Genomic DNA, 20,471 nt, shown 5'->3' with positions numbered 1-20,471 from the left:
TGTAAATACACACCTGTACTTTGTATCTCCCCCACCTCATTGTAGATTGTAAGCTCTCACGGGCAGGGTCGTCTTATTTTGCTTTATTATTGTATTGCTAACATTGTTACCTATGATTGTTGTTTGAAACTGTTAAACTGTAAAGCGCTGCGGAATATGTTGGCGCTATATAAATAAAGATTATTATTTTTATTATTATAAGGACTTGTGAAAGGGGCCTAAAAGAGGAGGGAAAAAAAAATCACCATTTTCAAATAAAAACAAAACAGTTAAATAATAATAAAATAATAATAATAAAATAATAAAACTGATTATGATAAAGCCCTCTTCCATTTCCTCAACTCCTCCACACGTTCTCTGTTTTGGATCTTTTGGCATATAGGATACCTTGGAGCTTATTATAAAGAGGTCAAAAAACATATTGAAAGATCTCAAATAACAAAATTCTCTTATCTTCTTTTGCAGAAAAAAATGTGTCCAGCACTTTTCTCCATTATAATCAATTTTTCTTTCGATCCCTCGAGTGCAAGTCATCCTTCCACTCTAATAACACTACATTTGTCTAAAACTTCATCAAATGATTTAAAAGGAGGGGAACTGGACAAATTATGTTATTCATAATTACTTTCTTCTGCTTATAACAATATTAAATGAATTAAATCCAAGTGACTCTTTTAATCTTTATAAATCTTTATAAATCAGAATGAAAAATATAAATTTATGGATCTATATTTTGTATTTTCGCTGTAAAGTTTCACTAAATAATGAAGGTCAAGAAAAAGTGATGGAAAGTAATGTGAATAAACAATATAATATAACTAATATTACATTTCATAAAATAATTCCAGACTCACATCCAAATGTCCTATCACCTTTGTGTCACACATTAAAAGCGTGCACTTTCTTGCTTCCCAAGAAAAAGCCCGTTGTCTGGCGAAACGTACATTGGGACAAATATCCTGACCACGAGCATGGGGTAGGAAATATCGAGGAAGAAAATTAAATACATATTTATTTTCTGCCACCAATATTTAAACACTGACATCCTATTAGTAGGGGCTGGAACACTCACAGGGAGTAACAGTGAGATGCACAACATCTTTGCTCTTCTCATGTCATACGGCTCTCAAAGCCGCACACAGCGAACTACCATTACTTCCACAATTAATGATTGTGCTCTTGTTCAATGTTATAACTAAACCATATGTTGTCTTGTTGAACTAATAAGACACCGTCAGCCTGTTACATGTGGCATAGTGCCAAAAAAAATCATTTAATAGCTGAATTAATATTTGAATGGCTTTTAAGCACAGTCAGTGCAATTATCATTTACATACAGTATGTGAAGTATGTACCCTAATATATGTTATGCTGGCTTGGTAAAATATTTCATAGCAACATAGGTTGAAATAGTGTCTTTGTATGAAAGATCATTTGGTGACATGCGGAGCTAAGCGTTCCTTAGTATTCAATATGATATAATATCATAATCACCTGTTGTCTCTGTGCTGGTGGCATCATCAAAGAGAAAACATTGAGTGTCGAGGCAAGAAGCTATCCATGGCTTCAATTATACCTGGAATTTAGAACAAAAAATGTAATCAAATATATCAGTGGCGCTTGCACATATCCCTGTAAAAACGGCGATTTGAGCGCAATGAGGTTGTTGAGTTAGGGTCAGGAGAATTATGGAAGGTCTGAACATCGTAATCTGTACTCTCGCTGTGAAAGTCGAATGTATGAAACCATCCTAACATGGCCTTGGACGCAAATGGGCAGGTCACAAATAAAGCACACATAAATTTCTTGTAGCAACAAGCACTTTATTTTGTCTTCTCTTGTGGAGAGACATAGAAAGCATAATGGTTCCACATTGGGTATAGCACTTAGATTCTTAGTAAAAGACTTATGATATAGCCTGAAGTGATAGGGCTTATTCTCCTCAGATGATGTGATACAGATATGTGGTAATGAAAGCCACTGACATTACATACCTTGTTCAGAATGTATACTCACTGTTGCTTACATTTTATTTCTCTCTGCTGGTGTGCAACGTGTGCTCTACCATCTGGTATTCTATGGTGATCCCCACCAAACATAAATGATATGGACATTCCTGACACTATGTTGATTGGCAATAAATATTACCCTAGTCTAGGTGTCAAGCTCAAGGCCCGTGTCATTCTATGTGGCCCGTAAGGTCAGGACACACTTGAACACTGCTCTGACTGTTTATTTGGGGAAAGTGGAGAGCTGGTCAGAGCAATGTTGATATCTCCACTGGAGCTCAAAATCCAAGATGGCAGCACCATCTGTGCTGGCACCACCCCCTCTACTAAGTACTGGTGTCACAATGTAGTAAGGGAGATGGGGCCTGCAAGTATCCCTGGAGCTGGAGCCCTCACTATCCCTGTCCCAGAGATACTCTTAACCCCTTCATGACCCAGCCTATTTTGACCTTAATGACCTGGCCATTTTTTGCAATTCTGACCAGTGTCCCTTTATGAGGTAATAACTCAGGAACGCTTCAACGGATCCTAGCGATTCTGAGATTGTTTTTTCGTGACATATTGGGCTTCATGTTAGTGGTAAATTTAGGTCGATAATTTCTTCGTTTATTTGTGAAAAAAATGGAAATTTGGCGAAAATTTTGAAAATTTCGCAATTTTCAAATTTTGAATTTTTATTCTGTTAAATCAGAGAGGTATGTGACACAAAATAGTTAATAAATAACATTTCCCACATGTCTACTTTACATCAGCACAATTTTGGAAACAAAATTTTTTTTTGCTAGGAAGTTATAAAGGTTAAAATTTGACCAGTGATTTCTCATTTTTACAACAAAATTTACAAAATCATTTTTTTTAGGGACCACCTCACATTTGAAGTCAGTTTGAGGGGTCTATATGGCTGAAAATACCCAAAAGTGACACCATTCTAAAAACTACACACCTCAAGGTGCTTAAAACCACATTCAAGAAGTTTGTTAACCCTTCAGGTGTTTCACAGCAGCAGAAGCAACATGGAAGGAAAATATGAACATTTAACTTTTTAGTCACAAAAATGATTTTTAGCAACAATTTTGTTATTTTCCCAAGGGTAAAAGGAGAAACTAGACCATGAACTTGGTTGTCCAATTTGTCCTGAGTACGCTGATACCTCATATGTGGGGGTAAACCACTGGTTGGGTGCACAGCAGGGCTCGGAAGGGAAGGAGCGCCATTTGACTTTTTGAATGAAAATTTGGCTCCAATCTTCAGCGGATAGCATGTCACGTTTGGAGAGTCCCCGTGTGCCTAAACATTGGAGCTCCCACACAAGTGACCCCAATTTGGAAACTAGACACCCCAATGAACTTATCTAGATGCATAGTGAGCACTTTAAACCCCCAGGTGCTTCACAAATTGATCCGTAAAAATGAAAACTTACTTTTTTTTCACAAAAAAATTCTTTTAGCCTCAATTTCTTCATTTTCACATGGGCAACAGGATAAAATGGATCCTAAAATTTGTTGGTAAATTTCTCCTGAGTACACCGATACCTCATATGTGGGGGTAAACCACTGTTTGGGCATATGGTAAGGCTCGGAAGGGAAGGAGCGCCATTTGACTTTTTGAATGAAAAATGATCTCCATCGTTAGCAGACACCATGTTGCGTTTGGAGAGCCCCTGTGTGCCTAAACATTGGAGCTCCCACACAAGTGACCCCATTTTGGAAACTAGACCCCCCAAGGAACTTATCTAGATGCATAGTGAGCACTTTAAACCCTTATGTGCTTCAGAAATTGATCCATAAAAATGAAAAAGTGCTTTTTTTTCACAAAAAAATTTCTTTTAGCCTCAATATTTTCATTTTCACATGGGCAACAGGATAAAATGGATCCTAAAGTTTGTTGGCCAATTTCTCCTGAGTACGCTGATATCTCATATGTGGGGGTAAACCACTGTTTGGTCGCACGGCAAGGCTCGGAAGGGAAGGAGCGCCATTTGACTTTTTGAATGGAAAATTAGCTCCAATCATTAGCGGACACCATGTCGCCTTTGGAGAGCCCCTGTGTGCCTAAACACTGGAGCTCCCCCACAAGTGACCCCATTTTGGAAACTAGACCCCACAAGGAACTTATCTAGATGCATAGTGAGCACTTTAAACCACCAGGTGCTTCACAGAAGTTTACAAAGCAGAGCCGTGAAAGTAAAAAATAATTTTTCTTTCCTCAAAAATGATTTTTTAGCCTGGACTTTTTTATTTTCCCAAGGGTAACAGGAGAAATTGGACCCCAATAGTTATTGTCCAGTTTCTCCTGAGTACGCTGATACCCCAAATGTGGGGGTAAACCACTGTTTGGGCACATGGCAGGGTTCGGAAGGGAAGGCACGCCATTTGGCTTTTTGAATGGAAAATTAGCTCCAATCATTAGCGGACACCATGTCGCGTTTGGAGAGCCCCTGTGTGCCTAAGCATTGGAGCTCCCCCACAAGTTACCCCCTTTTGGAAACTAGACCTCCCAAGGAACTAATCTAGATGTGTGGTGAGCGCTTTGAACCCCAAAGTGCTTCACAGAAGTTTATAACGCAGAGCCATGAAAATAAAAAATAATTTTTCTTTTCTCAAAAATGATTTTTTAGCCCTGAATTTTTTATTTTCCCAAGGGTAACAGGAGAAATTTGACCCCAAAAGTTATTGTACAGTTTCTCCTGAGTACGCTGATACCCCATATGTGGGGGTAAACCACTGTTTGGGCACACGTCGGGGTTCGGAATGGAAGTAGTGACGTTTTGAAATGCAGACTTTGATGGAATGCTCTGCGGGCGTCACGTTGCATTTGCAGAGCCCCTGATGTGCCTAAACAGTAGATACTCTGCACAAGTAACCCCATTTTTGAAACTAGACCCCCAAAGGAACTTATCTAGATGTGTGGTGAGCACTTTGAACCCCCAAATGCTTCACAGAAGTTTATAACGCAGAGCCGTGAAAATAATAAATACTTTTTCTTTCCTCAAAAATAATTTTTTTGCCCAGAATTTTTTATTTTCCCAAGGGTAACAGGAGAAATTTGACCCCAAAAGTTGTTGTCCAGTATCTCCTGAGTACGATAATACCCCATATGTGGGGGTAAACCACTGTTTGGGCACATGCCGGGGCTCGGAAGTGAAGTAGTGACATTTTGAAATGCAGACTTTGATGGAATGCTCTGCGGGCGTCACGTTGCGTTTGCAGAGCCCCTGATGTCCCTAAACAGTAAACCGCCCCACAAGTGACCCCATTTTGGAAACTAGACCCCCAAAGGAACTTATCTAGATGTGTGTTGAGCACTTTGAACCCCCAAGTGCTTCACAGAAGTTTACAACGCAGAGCTGTGAAAATAAAAAATCATTTTTCTTTCCTCAAAAATGATGTTTTAGCAAGCAATTATTTATTTTCACAAGGCTAAAAGGAGAAATTGGACCCCAATAGTTGTTGCCCAGTTTGTCTTGAGTATGCTGGTATCCCATATGTGGGGGTAAACCACTATTTGGGCACACGCTGGGGCTCGGAAGGGAAGTAGTGACGTTTTGAAATGCAGACTTTGATGGAATGGTCTGCGGGCGTCACGTTGCATTTGCAGAGACCCTGATGTGTCTAAACAGTAGAAACCCCCCACAAGTGACCTTATTTTGGAAACTAGACCCCCAAAGGAACTTAGCTAGATATGTGGTGAGCACTTTGAACCCCCAAGTGCTTCACAGAAGTTTACAATGCAGAGCCGTGAAAATAAAAAATCATTTTTATTTCCTCAAAAATGATGTTTTAGCAAGCAATTTTTTATTTTCACAAGGGTAACAGATGAAATTGGACCCCAATAGTTGTTGCCCAGTTTGTCCTGAGTATGCTGGTACTCCGTACGTGGGGGTAAACCACTGTTTGGTTGCACGTTGGGGCTCGGAAGGGAGGGTGCACCATTTGACTTTTGGAACGCAAGATTGGCTGGAATCAATGGTGGCGCCATGTTGCGTTTGGAGACCCCTGATGTGCCTAAACAGTGGAAACCTCTCAATTCTAACTCCAACACTAACCCCAACACACCCCTAACCCTAATCCCAACTCTAGCCATAACCCTAATCCCAACACACCCCTAACCACAACCCTAACCCCAACACACCCCTAACCATAACCCTAACCACAAGCCTAATCTTAAACCTATTTCCAACCCTAGCCCTAATTCCATCCCTAACCCTAAGGCTATGTGCCCACGTTGTGGATTCGTGTGAGATTTTTCCGCACCATTTTTGAAAAATCCACAGGTAAAAGGCACTGCGTTTTACCTGCGGATTTACCACAGATTTCCAGTGGTTTTTGTGCGGATTTCACCTGCGGATTCCTATTGAGGAACAGGTGTAAAACGCTGCGGAATCCGCACAAAGCATTGATATGCTGCGTAAAATACAACGCAGCGTTTCTGCGCGGTATTTTCCGCACCATGGGCACAGTGGATTTGGTTTTCCAAAGATTTACATGGAACTGTAAACCTGTTGGAAAACTGCTACGAATCCGCAGCAGCCAATCAGCTGCGGATCCGCAGCCAAATCCACAACGTGTGCACATAGCCTAATTCTAAGGCTATGTGCACACGCTGCGGAAAACGCTGCGGATCCGCAGCTTTTCCGCAGCTGCGGGTCCACAGCAGTTTCCCTTGAGATTATGGTTCAATGTAAACCTATGGGAAACAAAAAACGCTGTGCACATGCTGCGGAAAAAACTGCGCGGAAACGCAGCGGTTTACATTCCGCAGCATGTCACATCTTTCTGTGGATTCCGCAGCGGTTTTACAACTGCTCCAATAGAAAACCGCAGTTGTAAAACCGCAGTGAAATCCGCAGAAAAACCACGTTGAATCCGCGATAAGTCCGCAGCGGTTTTACGCTGCGAATTTATCAAATGCGCTGTGGAAAAATCCACAGAGGACCAGAATACCCTAACCCTAAGGAAAAATCCACAGAGGACCAGAAAACCCTAACCCTAACCCTAACCCTAACCCTGGTCCTGAACGTAGTGGGGGAAAAAATATATATATATATTTTCTTTATTTTATTGTTGTCCCTAGCTATAAGGGCGATAAAGGGGGGGGTCATTTACATTTTTTTTATTTTGATCACTATGATCAAGGTTTTCACAGTGATCAAAATGTACATTGAACGAATCTGCCGGCCGGCAGATTCGGCGGGCGTACTGCGCATGCGCCCGCCATTTTGGAAGATGGCGGCGCCCAGGGAGGAGACAGACCGACATCGGGAGGCTTGGTAAGTATGAGGGGGTAAGGGGGGGAGCTCGGGGGGTGGATCGAAGCACAGGGGAGGTGGATCGGAGCAAGGAAGGAGCGGGCAGGAGGATGGGGGAGCGGACAGGAGGATGGAGGGGACCGGGCCACATAACAGATGACTGGGGAGGCGATCGGTGGCGGTGGGGGGGGCAGATCAGGTTTTCCAGCCATGGCCGATGATATTGCAGCATCGGCCATGGCTGGATTGCAATTTTTCACCATTTTCATAGGTGAAATATTGCAAATTGCTCTGATTGGCTGTTGCACTTTCAACAGCCAATCAGAGCGATCGTAGCCACGTGGGGGCAAAGCCACCCCCCCTGGGCTAAAGTACCACTCCCCCTGTCCCTGCAGATCGGGTGAAATTGGAGTTAACCCTTTCACCCGATCTGCAGGGACGCGATCATTCTGTGACACAGCATATGCGTCACAGGTCGGATTGGCACCGCCTTTCATGACGCATACGCTGTGTCACAGGTCGGGAAGGGGTTAAAGGTAGAGAGGCCTGAGTCACCAACCTTATTATGCTCCTGAATGCACACTGAAACTATTCCCTCCCCCATCCAGGGAGGTATGGGACAGATGTGAAACGGGTAGCACAAGTCATACAAGGGAATGAAAGGAAACTGCACAAAGACACTCATGAAACAGCAAAGTAGAGAACAAGGGAACAATAGGTGTGACCAACCAAATGGGAGAGGATAAGGAAATACACACACAACCAAAACCCCACACATAACTCCTAGAGTTAACACCAATTAACAGCCACAAATAAGCACTACTCCTTCACTACCAAACTGAGTGGTTGTAAGCTCTCACCAGCAGGGAACAGGAAAAGCAGTAAGGTTTAAATAGAAGGCCCTGCAGAGTGATAGGATAGGCCAAATGGAAGATGGAAAACATCTGCTGTAAGAAAAGAGTGGACGAACAGACAAAGAGTAATCAGCACCCGGACAGCAAATGGATCTCCAGTATGTCAGCAGACAGAGACGCTGCAGACAAACACAAGACTGTCGGATCGAATCCTGAGGCATGATAACTAGTAGCTTTCTACGTTGACACAGCCAGAGATTACTAGAGAGGGTGGCCCAAGCACAGGGAGATGATGCAATTTTCAAATCTGAGCAGAGGTAGCCAACGCTTAACAGAGGGGATGGCGCCAGCGCAAGGAGCAAGTCCCATCTTTGTGAGTGAATAGTTAAAGTGAAACCAGCCAGCCTACACAAACTGTGAATGCAATGAATGCAATCAGCCTGCACACATGATAAATGCAGATACTGCAGTCAGCCTGCACAAACAGTGAACACTGTTATCGTAGTCAGTCAGCAAAAACATTGAAGGCTATGAACACAGTCAGCCAGCACAGTGAACGCAGTCAGCCAGCACTTTTTTGTGGTGTCATCTTTGCATCAGAGGAGACGCAGCTGTCTTATAGCGTTACTATCCAGGGACAGCTATGTTATAGCCCTACTACCCAGAGACTCTGGCCAGTCTGTGCATTACAGCCCATGCTCGATCTACCATATGTTGCATGGACATCTGCATGAGTCTTTACATTTACAAGTGGCCCTTTCAGTATTAAATGCCATCTAAGTGAAGTAGATTCTATGGTGATGCCCATCAAACATGGTTATCTGTTTTGGACATTCCCACCACCATCTTGATAGACATTACCTTAGGTGAACCACCAAGTCCTTTGGAACTCTCTGCATCATTCAACACTGTTGATCACCAGCTCCACCTCCCTATGCTCCCCTCCATTGGCCTCAAAGACACTGTTCTCTCCTGGTTCTCCTACTATCTCTCTGACAGCTCCTTCACTGTATCTTTTGCTGGCTCCCCCTCCTCTCCTCTTCCCCTTACTGTTGGGGTTCCTCAAGGATCAGTTCTAGACCCCTCCTCTTCTCTTTGTATACTGCCACTATTGGTCAAGCAATCAGTAGATTTGGTTTCCAGTACCATCTCTATGCTGATGACACCCAATTATACACTTATTCTCCTGATATCACGCCTACCTTTTTAGAAAACACCAGTGATTGTCTTACTGCTGTCTCTAACATCATGTCATCCCTCTATCTGAAACCGAACCTGTCAAAAACTGAACTCCTTTTGTTGCCTCCCTCTAGTAACCTACCTATGCCAAACATTGCCATTTCCATGTGTGGTTCCACCGTTACTCCCCAGCAACATGCTCACTGTCTTGGGGTCATACTTCATTACGAGCTTTCATTCACTCCCCACATCCAATCACTGGCTCGCTCTTGTTATCTGCACCTCAAAAACATTTCTAGAATTCGACCTTTTCTTACTTTCGACTCTGCAAAAACTCTTACTGCTTCTCTTATTCATTCTCGTCTGGACTACTGTAATTCTCTACTAATCGGTCTCCCTTTTACCAAACTCTCCCCTCTCCAATCTGTCTTGAATGCTGCAGCCAGGATCATATTCCTCACCAATCATTATTCCGATGCCTCTACCTTGTGCAAGTCATTACACTGGTTACCCATCCACTTCAGAATCCAGTACAAACTTATTACCCTCACCCACAAAGCACTCCATGACTCAGCACCACCCTACATCTCCTCCCTCATCTCAGCCTACCACACTACTTGTGCCCTCCGTTCTGCTAATGACCTGAGGTTGACATCCTCAATAATCAGAACCTTCCACTCCCGTCTCCAGGACTTTTCACGTGCTGCACCAATTCTTTGAAATGCACTACCAAGGTTAATACGATTAATCCCCAATCCACACAGTTTTAAGCGTGCCCTATAAACACATTTGTTCAGATCGGCCTACTGCCTCAACGCATTAACCTAACTATCCCTGTGTTGCCCATTAAAATTTTTACCATAACCAGGTTCGTCCTATCATGTTCTCACATGCTTTTTGCATTTAATAGCCCTCTGTATCTCTTTACTGTTACATAGTTAGGCAAATAACAGGTTCATGCAGCTTTATATGAACACCCGATTCTTACACTATGGCTGGTCCGAACAACAAAAGCAATTGTTACCATCCACCTTTCATATCTCCCCTTTTTCCGCATAGATTGTAAGCTTGTGAGCAGGGCCCTCGCTCCTCTTGGTATCAGTTTTGATCTATGTGTTTACTGTTATGCAGTAATGTCTATTGTATGTACAAGTCCCCTCTATAATGTAAAGTGCTGCGGAATATGTTGGCGCTATAGAAATAAAAATTATTATTATTATTATTATCATAAGCAATTACACTCTAATTACACTCTCAGCCTATATGCACTTATAGTATTTTTAGCTTTTTTTAAGAGCAGGTCAGTTACAAAAAACTCCTGAAAAATCACTTAAAAAATGCTTGAAAGACTTTTTCTATTTATTTCTATCGTAAAACCATTTTGTTGGTCATATGTTCTGCTTTTTCACCATTTTATTTTGCATCTGACTTTTGAAAAATGCCTAATGGAAAAAAAGAAAGTGCATTTCACTTCTTTGAAATGAATCCTGATGTAATCTGCTCCAAACTAGATACTGTCCAACCAAAAAAGCTTCAAAAAAGCTTTAGGAATAAAACCTCTTAGAGAAGACTTCAAAAATTCTTGAAAACTCCTCTAAAAACTCACAAAAAAGGAGCACTTCCTAAAGTGGTTTCCACTAGAAATCTTTATTTTTGTCTTTATCAAAAATCTCTGTGAACACACCCTTGCAAGAATCATTTTCCCCATTCTGAACACCAGCAAGTAGGCCCTTTGGTGCCAGGAACCAGGAAAGAAAACTCACATATCGCACAACCTGGCACAGAACCATGTAGCCATCATCTCAGCACTTTACACATGAACATTCTATTTTTCTTGTACATTGATTTCTTATGATCAGACAAACATACGGTGGATTGTAGGATAGCAGGTGTGTTTATTGGATGATAACTCGAATTATGTATAATATTTGTCAGTCCAGGGTTTATGGAAGTCATTTCTAAAGCTTCTCCCAGCTGTCGGTCTTGGACTAAACATGTGCTCTGCTACTGTAAAACACAGCATTTATCAAATAAATCTCCTTAGTTTCCTGTGACTTTTCCCCTTAACAATTTATGTCAGGTTGTTTTCCCAAGTATTTCAAGAAAACATTGTAGATAAGTAACCACTTAATTTGATAACACAGTTTGGTTGTACAAACTTTATAAGCAATCATTACCTTATTTCCCTCACATCTGACTGAAGATCTCTTTCATCTTATAATGATGTCATATATATGTCAATTAGTTCCAGTTTCTCTCATTTTTTCGATGTCCCATAGCTCCAGAAGCATGCAGTCATGCTACATTTGTACCAGAAAGTCTATCTATCAACCCAAAATTGGATCATTATCACATTTAACCTGGAATTAGTCAGCAAGTATGTTTGACAAAGTGCAGAATTGGATAATTGTTGTGGACTTTTCTTCAGCTATACTGAAGAGGTAATTTAATTGGAAAAAAAACTTAGAAACCAGATGTAAAGACTGTTCTTTGTTTCTCAAATATTTTTTTCTCTTTTTGTCATTCTCGTACCTTTATTTAATGCACATGAAATCATGATCACATTTATTATTTCATAATAAATGTACCACAGGCATTAGTTAATAATATATTGATAGAGATGTAGTAGGGTATGTTCACATCTGGCAGATTTAGTGCTGGAACCCATCCTAATAGGTTTTCAATATACAGAATGTGCATGGGATTTCACATACCCTATTAAGATGTAGTCAAATTTCTCCCACCGAAATGTGCCACGTTAAGAGACTATTATCACCACCCTTGCTTGTGTTATAGTGCATGATCATTTTTAAAGGCTTAAAGAAGTTGTCCAATTTTAGAAAATGTGCCTACTTTCTCCGCTATGCCTACACATGTATATTGTGGTCAGTGAAGAAACCAGCCAGGTTTTTCAAATCCTGGACAAACCCTTTAATAAATGGTGCACAAAGTCACCAAATAATCTAAAATCAAAAACTCCTAAAAGTAATACACTTGATTAGAAATCAACCATTGGATTGTTTTTTAACAGGGCCAGGTAAGCAGGTCAAAACTTGTGTGTGGTGCTTTGACCCTAAACATAACTTCTAGATCATGAAAGGTAGAGCTATAGATACAGAGATGCTAGGGTTAATTTGAAACAAGTTTACGCACGATAATGCAAGCAAGGGTGGTGATTATAGTCTCTTAATGAGGCCTCAAGTATAATATTTTCATTGCACTATGTAGGTGTAAGTCTTGCAAGTTACCGGTCTCGTGTTATGGTTCTCGTTGCTCTAACACATTTAAACTATTTTTGGAAAGGTTCAATTGCACACATTGTAGAGTAACAAAATGTATTTAATCATCTAGACATTGCAAAGTTATATATTTTTGCAATGTACTGTACTTCATTAGTGTATTCTGAATCGTTTTGCTCCCAAATGCTATGCTGCATTGCTGTTTCAATACCCAGTTCATGCTCTTTTAGAAACTCCTTTCAACTGCAGTTCAGCTAAGAAATATACATTAAATTCAGTCTGTGTATGGGACTTTACTTTTCTGAACACTGTGGTTCGAAGTGGAAAGGCCCAGACAATATAATCCCCCATACACACACACTCTTCAAATATAAGCTGAGCAGCAGTTGAAAGAAACTTTTAACCCCTTCACGACCAGAGCTTTTTCAGTTTTGTGTTTTCGTTTTTCGCTCCCCACCTTCCCAGAGCCATAACTTTTTTATTTTATCATGAATAAACCCATACGAGGGCTTATTTTTTGCGGGATGACTTGTACTTTTGAACGACACCATTGGTTTTACCATGTCGTGTCCTAGAAATCAATAAAAAAAATTCCAAGTGCGGTGAAATTGTAAAAAAAGTGCAATCCCACACTTGTTTTTTTTTTTGCTAGGTTCATTAAATGCTAAAACTGACCTGCCATTATGATTCTCCAGGTCATTACAAGTTCATAGACACCAAACATGTCTAGGTTCTTTTTTATCTAAGTGGTGAAAAAAATTCCAAACTTTGCTATGAAAAAAAAAAAATGTGGCATTTTCTGTAGCGTCTCCAATTTTTGTGATCTCGGGTTGAGTGAGGGCTTATTTTTTGTGCTACAACCTGTCGTTTTTAATTATACCATTTTGGTGCAGATACAATATTTTTATCGCCTGTTATTGCATTTTAATGCAATGTCGCGGCGACCAAAAAAACTTAATTCTGGCGTTTTTACTTTTTATTTCACTATGCCGTTTAGCGATCAGGTTAATCCTTTTTTTATTGATAGATTGGGATATTCTGAACTCGGCGATACCAAGTATGTGTAGGTTTGATTTTACTTGTATTGTTTTATTTTGAATGGGGCAAAAGGGGGGTGATTTAAACTTTAATTTTTTATTATTTTTAAACACACATTTTTTTTTACTTTTTTTTACTTTTGCCAGCTAGAAGCTGGCACAACTCGATCAGCTCTGCTACATTGAGGCGATGGTCAGATCGCCTCTATGTAGTAGAATTGCTGAGTTGCTATGAGCACTGACCACTGGGTGGTGCTCACAGCAATCCGGAAGTGACAACCATAGAGGTTTCCAGGAGACCTCAGGTTGTCATGCCGACACACCGGTGGCCCGCGATCATGTGAGGCGGGTCACCGGTGTTTCTATTTCCAGCGCGATTGCCAGAAGCACCATTTAAATGCTTCTGTCAGCACCTACGGCTATTACAGGCACATGTCAGCCGTTGAAAACAGCTGACATGTCCCCAGAAAGATGTGGGCTCACTGCCGGAGCACACATCAAAGGGAGGGTATCTGACATAAACAGGGCATTGAAACAGAACTACAATACAGTACTAGGGAGTAGAGATGGGCAAACTCAAATAGTAAAGTTCGGCGTCCTGTACCGAACACCTACTGTTCGGTCACAGACAACGAAACCAGACTTCACAAAGAAGTCCGCGTTAGGCCACGGTTACACTATCAGTATGTGGTCAGTATTTTACATCAGTATTTGTAAGCCAAAACCAGGAGTGGAACAAACAGAGGGGAAAGCTATAATAAAAACACGTCACCAAGTCTGTATTTTTGACCCACTCCTGGTTTTGGCTAACAAATACTGATGTGAAATACTGACTAAATACTGATTGTGTGACCGTAGCCTTACTGTTCGGGTTCAGCCCTCCGAACATCGGGTGTCTGTCGTGCTGTCATGTTCTGTCACTGCTAGTGATTTTACCACTGATCAGACGACCGCAGTTCCCATGATGTCAAATGACAGCGTGAGCCCGCAGCTGTGACCAGAGGTTTACCTCAGGTCATTGGTGTCGGCTGATGGGACTACTGCTCCCATTAACCTACGTGTTTTGCCGCTAATAACATCAGCGAGAGCAGGCGGCGGCAGGTGGGAGTATTCATCAGCCGGCCCCTGTGCTCATTCAGAGTGTCTCTGTCTGTGTCATCTCGGGACAAGCGGGCAGGACGCTCACCCTCCAAACCTTTCGGTAGTGGTCTGCCGGTCTGGGGACGACTCCTCCTTAGAGCAGCGGGGACAATCTTACATTATGGCTGGTCCGAACAATGAAAGCAATTGTTACCATCCACCTTTCCTGTCTCCCCTATTTCCTCATAGATTGTAAGCTTGCAAGCAGGACCTTATTCCTTAATATCTGTTGAGTTATGTGATTATTGTTATGCTGTAATGTCTTTTTGACTGTACAAGTCCCTTCTAAAATGTAAAGTGCTGCGGAATATGTTGGCGCTATAGAAATAAAATTATTATTACTATTATTGTTATTATTATTATTTATTATTCAGAGGTGGACTAGCTGGTGTGTTTTGAATCATTGTCCTGTTGCTTAAACCAAGTGTGATTCAGTTTGAGGACAACAGATGGCAGGACATTCTTTTTCAGGATTTTTTGGTAGAAAGCAGAATTCATGGTTCCGTTTGCCACAACAAGTCTTCCACGTCACTAGCACAACCATATTTTACTATTGATATGATGTTCCTTTTCTGAAATGCTGTGTTACTTCTACGCCACATGTGATGGGACATACACCTTCTAGAAAGTTCAACTTTTGTCTTGTTAGTCAAAAGAGTATTCTCCCAATAGTCTTGGGGATCATCGAGATGTTTTCTGGCAAAATTGAGCCTTAATGTTCTTATTGCTCAGCAGTGGTTTTGTCTTAGAACACTGCCATGCAGGTCATTTTTGACCAGTTTCTTTCTTATGGTGGAGTGATGAACACTGAACTTAACTGGGGCAAGTGAGAACTGCAGTTCTTTGAATGTTGTGGGGTCTTTTGTGACCTCTTGTATGAGTTGTCACAGCATTCTTGGGGTAATTTTGGTCTGCCAGCCACTTCTGGTAAGGTCCGACACTGTTCCATGTTTTCAAAATTTGTGGATAATGGCTTTCTCTGTGGTTAGCTAGAGTCCCAAAGCTTTAGAAATGGCTTTGTAACCTTTTCCAGACAGATCTGAATTATTTTGTTTCTCATTTGTTCCAGAAGTTTTTTGGATCGCGGCTTGATGTTTGGTTCTTGAGGATCTTTTGGTCTACTTCACTTTGTTAGGCAGGTCTTATGTCAGTGATTTCTTGATTGAGAAAAGGTGTGGCAGTAATCATACCTGCGTGTGGCTAGGGAGTTTAAACTCACTTCCCAAAGATGTGATAAACCACAGTTAATTTATGTTTTAAGGGGGGTCAATCATTTTTCGCACAGGGCTGTGTTTTTCTTTTTGCCTTAATAATAAAGACCTTCATTTACAAAACTAGATTTTGTGTTTACTTGTGTTATCTTTGACTAATATTTTAATTTGTTTGGTGATCTGGAACTTTTCAGTGTGACAAACATGCAAAAGATTAGGAAATCAGGATGGGGACAAACACTTTTTCACACAACTGTATAAGTGTATGTGCTCTGTGTATACATATGTGTGTATATGTTAACCAATGAGACAAGCAAAAACACAGGTTCAATAAAAACATTAACCCCTGTGTCCATCAGGAGATGTTACAACCATAACGGTCCCGTACAAATAAATATATAAACCTAAAAGAAATAAGCACGAGTCGGACCTTAAAGTACCAAAAAATACCAAGTTTTATTAACAGACAAAAAAATTAACAAAAGACAACTCCCCCGGAAGAAGGCTTACTCTGCCGAAACGCGCGTAGGGGATCTGGCACCATCAGATCTGAGGTAATGTAGTTTGTTATTGCTGAATGTATTTTACTGCCACACTAGAGACATGACATTATATGGAACATGCCACTGGGCATAACAAGCCGTTAGTGTATGGATACTTATATGTGTGGCAAGAGGGATATTGGTATTTACACGTGCCTCAGGTCTATGGTGCCATTTTATACTGGTATACGTCACCATCATTGTTGTCTTTTGTTAATTTTTTTGTCTGTTAATAAAACTTGGTATTTTTTGGTACTTTGAGGTCCGACTCGTGCTTATTTCTTTTAGGTTTATATATGTGTGCATATGCTCTGTGCATATACATACAGTGCCTTGCAAAAGTATTCGGCTCCCTGGAACTTTTCAACCTTTTCCCACATATCATGCTTCAAACATAAAGATACCAAATGTAAATTTTTGGTGAAGAATCAACAACAAGTGGAACACATTTGTAAAGTTGAACAAAATGTATTGGTTACTTTAAATTTTTCTGGAAATTTAAAAAACTGAAAAGTGGGGCGTGCAATATTATTTGGCCCCTTTAACATAATACTTTGTTGCGCCACCTTTTGCTGCGATTACAGCTGCAAGTCGCTTGGAGTATGTCTCTATCAGTTTTGTAAATCGAGAGACTGAAATTTTTGCCCATTCTTCCTTGGCATACAGCTCGAGCTCAGTGAGGCTTGATGGAGATTGTTTGTGAACAGCAGTTTTCAGCTCTTTCCACAGATTCTCGATTGGATTGAGGTCTGGACTTTGACTTGGCCACTCTAACACCTGGATACGTTTATTTGTGAACCATTCCATTGTAGAATTTGCTTTATGTTTGGGATCATTGTCTTGTTGGAAGACAAATCTCTGTCCCAGTCTCAGGTCTTTTGCAGACTCCAACAGGTTTTCTTCAAGAATGGTCCTGTATTTGGCTTCATCCGTCTTCCCATCAATTTTAACCATCTTCCTTGTCCCTGCTGAAGAAAAGCAGGCCCAAACCTTGATGCTGCCATCACCATGTTTGACAGTGGGGATGGTGTGTTCAGGGTGATGAGCTGTGTTGCCTTTACGCCAAACATATCGTTTGGCATTGTTGCCAGAAAAGTTCAATTTTGGCTTCATCTGACCATAGCACTTTCTTCCACATGTTTGGTGTGTCTTCCAGGTGGCTTGTTGCAAACTTTAAACTATACTTTTTATGGATATCTTTGAGAAATGACTTTCTTCTTGTTTGTACGACAGATTGTTGTCCTATGGACAGACTGTCCCACATCAGCTGTAGATCTCTGCAGTTCATCCAGAGTGATCATGGGCCTCTCGGCTGCATCTCTGATCAGTCTTCTCCTTGTTTGAGATGAAAGTTTACAGAGTCGGCGGGGTCTTGGTAGATTTGCAGTGGTATGATACTCCTTCCATTTCAGTATGATTGCTTGCACAGTGCTCCTTGGGATGTTTAAAGTTTTGGAAATCATTTTGTATCCAAATCCAGCTTTAAACTTCTCTTCAACAGTATCACAGACCTGCCTTTTGTGTTCCTTGGTCTTCATTATGCTCTCTGTGCTTCAAACAGAACCCTGAGACTATCACAGAGCAGGTGCATTTATACAGACACTTGATTACACACAGGTGGATTATATTTATCATCATTAGGCATTTAGGACAACATTGGATCTTTCAGAGATCCACAATGAACTTCTGGAGTGAGTTTGCTGCACTGAAAGTAAAGGGGCTGAATAATATTGCACGCCCCACTTTTCAGTTTTTGAATTTCCACAAAAATTTTAAATAACCAATAAGTTTTGTTCAACTTCACAATTGTGTTCCACTTGTTGTTGATTCTTCACCAAAAATTTACATTTGGTATCTTTATGTTTGAAGCATGATATGTGGGAAAAGGTTGAAAAGTTCCAGGGGTCCGAATACTTTTGCAAGACACTCTATGAATGTATGTGCTTTCTGTTTATACATGTGTGTGTATGTGCTCTGTTCATGCATGTGTGTAATATGTGTCTTCACGTGTGTATGTGTGCTCTGTGTATACATAAGTGTATGTATGTATTTGCTGTGTATATTCGTATGTGTATGTGCTCTGCGTATACACTTTTGTGTACGTGCTCTGTGTATAAACATGTGTGCTTGTGCTCTTTGTATACAGTTAGGTCCATATATATTTGGACAAAGACAACATTTTTCTTATTTTGGTTATAGACATTACCACAATGAATTTTAAACAAAACAATTCAGATGCAGTTGAAGTTCAGACTTTCAGCTTTCATTTGAGGGTATTCACATTAAAATTGGATGAAGGGTTTAGGAATTTCAGCTCCTTAACATATGCCACCCTGTTTTTAAAGGGACCAAAAGTAATTGGACAATTGACTCCAAGGCTATTTCATGGACAGGTGTGGGCAATCCCTTCGTTATGTCATTCTCAATTAAGCAGATAAAAGGCCTGGAGTTGATTTGAGGTGTGGTGCTTGCATTTGGAAGGTTTTGCTGTGAAGTAAACATGTGGTCAAAGGAGCTCTCCATGCAGGTGAAACAAGCCATCCTTAAGCTGCGAAAACAGAAAAAACCCATCTGAGAAATTGCTACAATATTAGGAGTGGCAAAATCTACAGTTTGGTACATCCTGAGAAAGAAAGAAAGCACTGGTGAACTCATCAATGCAAAAAGACCTGGGCGCCCACGGAAGACAACAGTGGTGGATGATCGCAGAATATTCTCCATGGTGAAGAGAAACCCCTTCACAACAGCCAACCAAGTGAACAACACTCTCCAGGAGGTCGGCGTATCAATATCCAAATCTACCATAAAGAGAAGACTGCATGAAAGTAAATACAGAGGGTTCACTGCATGGTGCAAGCCACTCATAAGCATCAAGAAGAAAAAGGCTAGACTGGACTTGGCTAAAAAACATCTAAAAAAGCCAGCACAGTTCTAGAATAACATTCTTTGGATAGATGAAACCAAGATCAACCTCTATGAATGATGTAAAGAGAAAAGTATGGCGAAGGCGTGGTACAGCTCATGATCCAAAGCATACCACATCATCTGTAAAACACGGTGGAGGCAGTGTGATGGCTTGGGCATGCATGGCTGCCAGTGGCACTGGGTCACTAGTGTTTATTGATGATGTGACACAGGACAGAAGCAGCCGAATGAATTCTGAGGTATTCAGAGAAATACTGTGTGCTCAGAACCAGCCAAATGCAGCCAAACTGATTGGTCATCGTTTCATACTACAGATGGACTATGACCCAAAACATAAAGCCAAAGCAACCCAGGAGATTATTAAAGCAAAGAAGTGGAATATTCTTGAATGGTGAAGTCAGTCACCTGATCTCAACCCAATTGAGCAGCATTTCACTTGTTAAAGACTAAACTTCAGACAGAAAGGCCCACAAACAAACAGCAACTGAAAACCACCGCAGTGAAGGCCTGGCAGAGCATCAAAAAGGAGGAAACACAGCATCTGGTGATGTCCATGAGGTCAAGACTTCAGGCAGTCATTGCCAATAAAGGGTTTTCAACCAAGTACTAAAAATGAACATTTTATTTAAAATTATTGATTCTGTCCAATTACTTTTGGTCCCTTTTAAAAATAGGGTGGCACATGTTAAGGAGCTGAAACTCCTAAACCCTTCATCCAATTTCAATGTGGATACCCTCAAATGAAAGCTGAAAATCTGAACTTCAACTGCATCTGAATTGTTTTGTTTAAAATTCATTGTGGTAATGTCTATAACCAAAATTAGAAAAATGTTGTCTCTGTCCAAATATATATGGACCTAACTGTATATTTCTGCATTTGTTTGTGCTCTGTATATACATCTATGTGTGTGCTATATCTATTTACAAGGGTGTGTATATGTTATGTGTATATATATACACTCACCGGCCACTTTATTAGGTACACCTGTCCAACTTCTTGTTAACACTTAATTTCTAATCAGCCAATCACATGGCGGCAACTCAGTGCATTTAGGCATGTAGACATGGTCAAGACAATCTCCTGCAG

The 20,471-nt window shown here is 40.8% G+C and overlaps 1 long non-coding RNA gene across 1 annotated transcript in view; it reads right to left on the bottom strand.

Annotated features, from left to right (window-relative positions):
* Positions 1–1,496: 1,496 nt before the first annotated feature.
* Positions 1,497–20,471, bottom strand: part of LOC143817996 (uncharacterized) — a 72,028-nt gene continuing 53,053 nt past the window's right edge. Inside the window, exon 3 of the long non-coding RNA XR_013224248.1 lies at positions 1,497–1,576. This is a non-coding gene — a long non-coding RNA (uncharacterized LOC143817996). The remainder of the gene's footprint in view (positions 1,577–20,471) is intronic.

Source organism: Ranitomeya variabilis, chromosome 3 (genome assembly GCF_051348905.1).
Source record: "Ranitomeya variabilis isolate aRanVar5 chromosome 3, aRanVar5.hap1, whole genome shotgun sequence".
NCBI lineage: Eukaryota > Metazoa > Chordata > Amphibia > Anura > Dendrobatidae > Ranitomeya > Ranitomeya variabilis.
The sequence above is the reverse complement of the archived record's forward strand: the minus strand, read 5'-3'. Positions and strand labels throughout refer to the sequence as shown.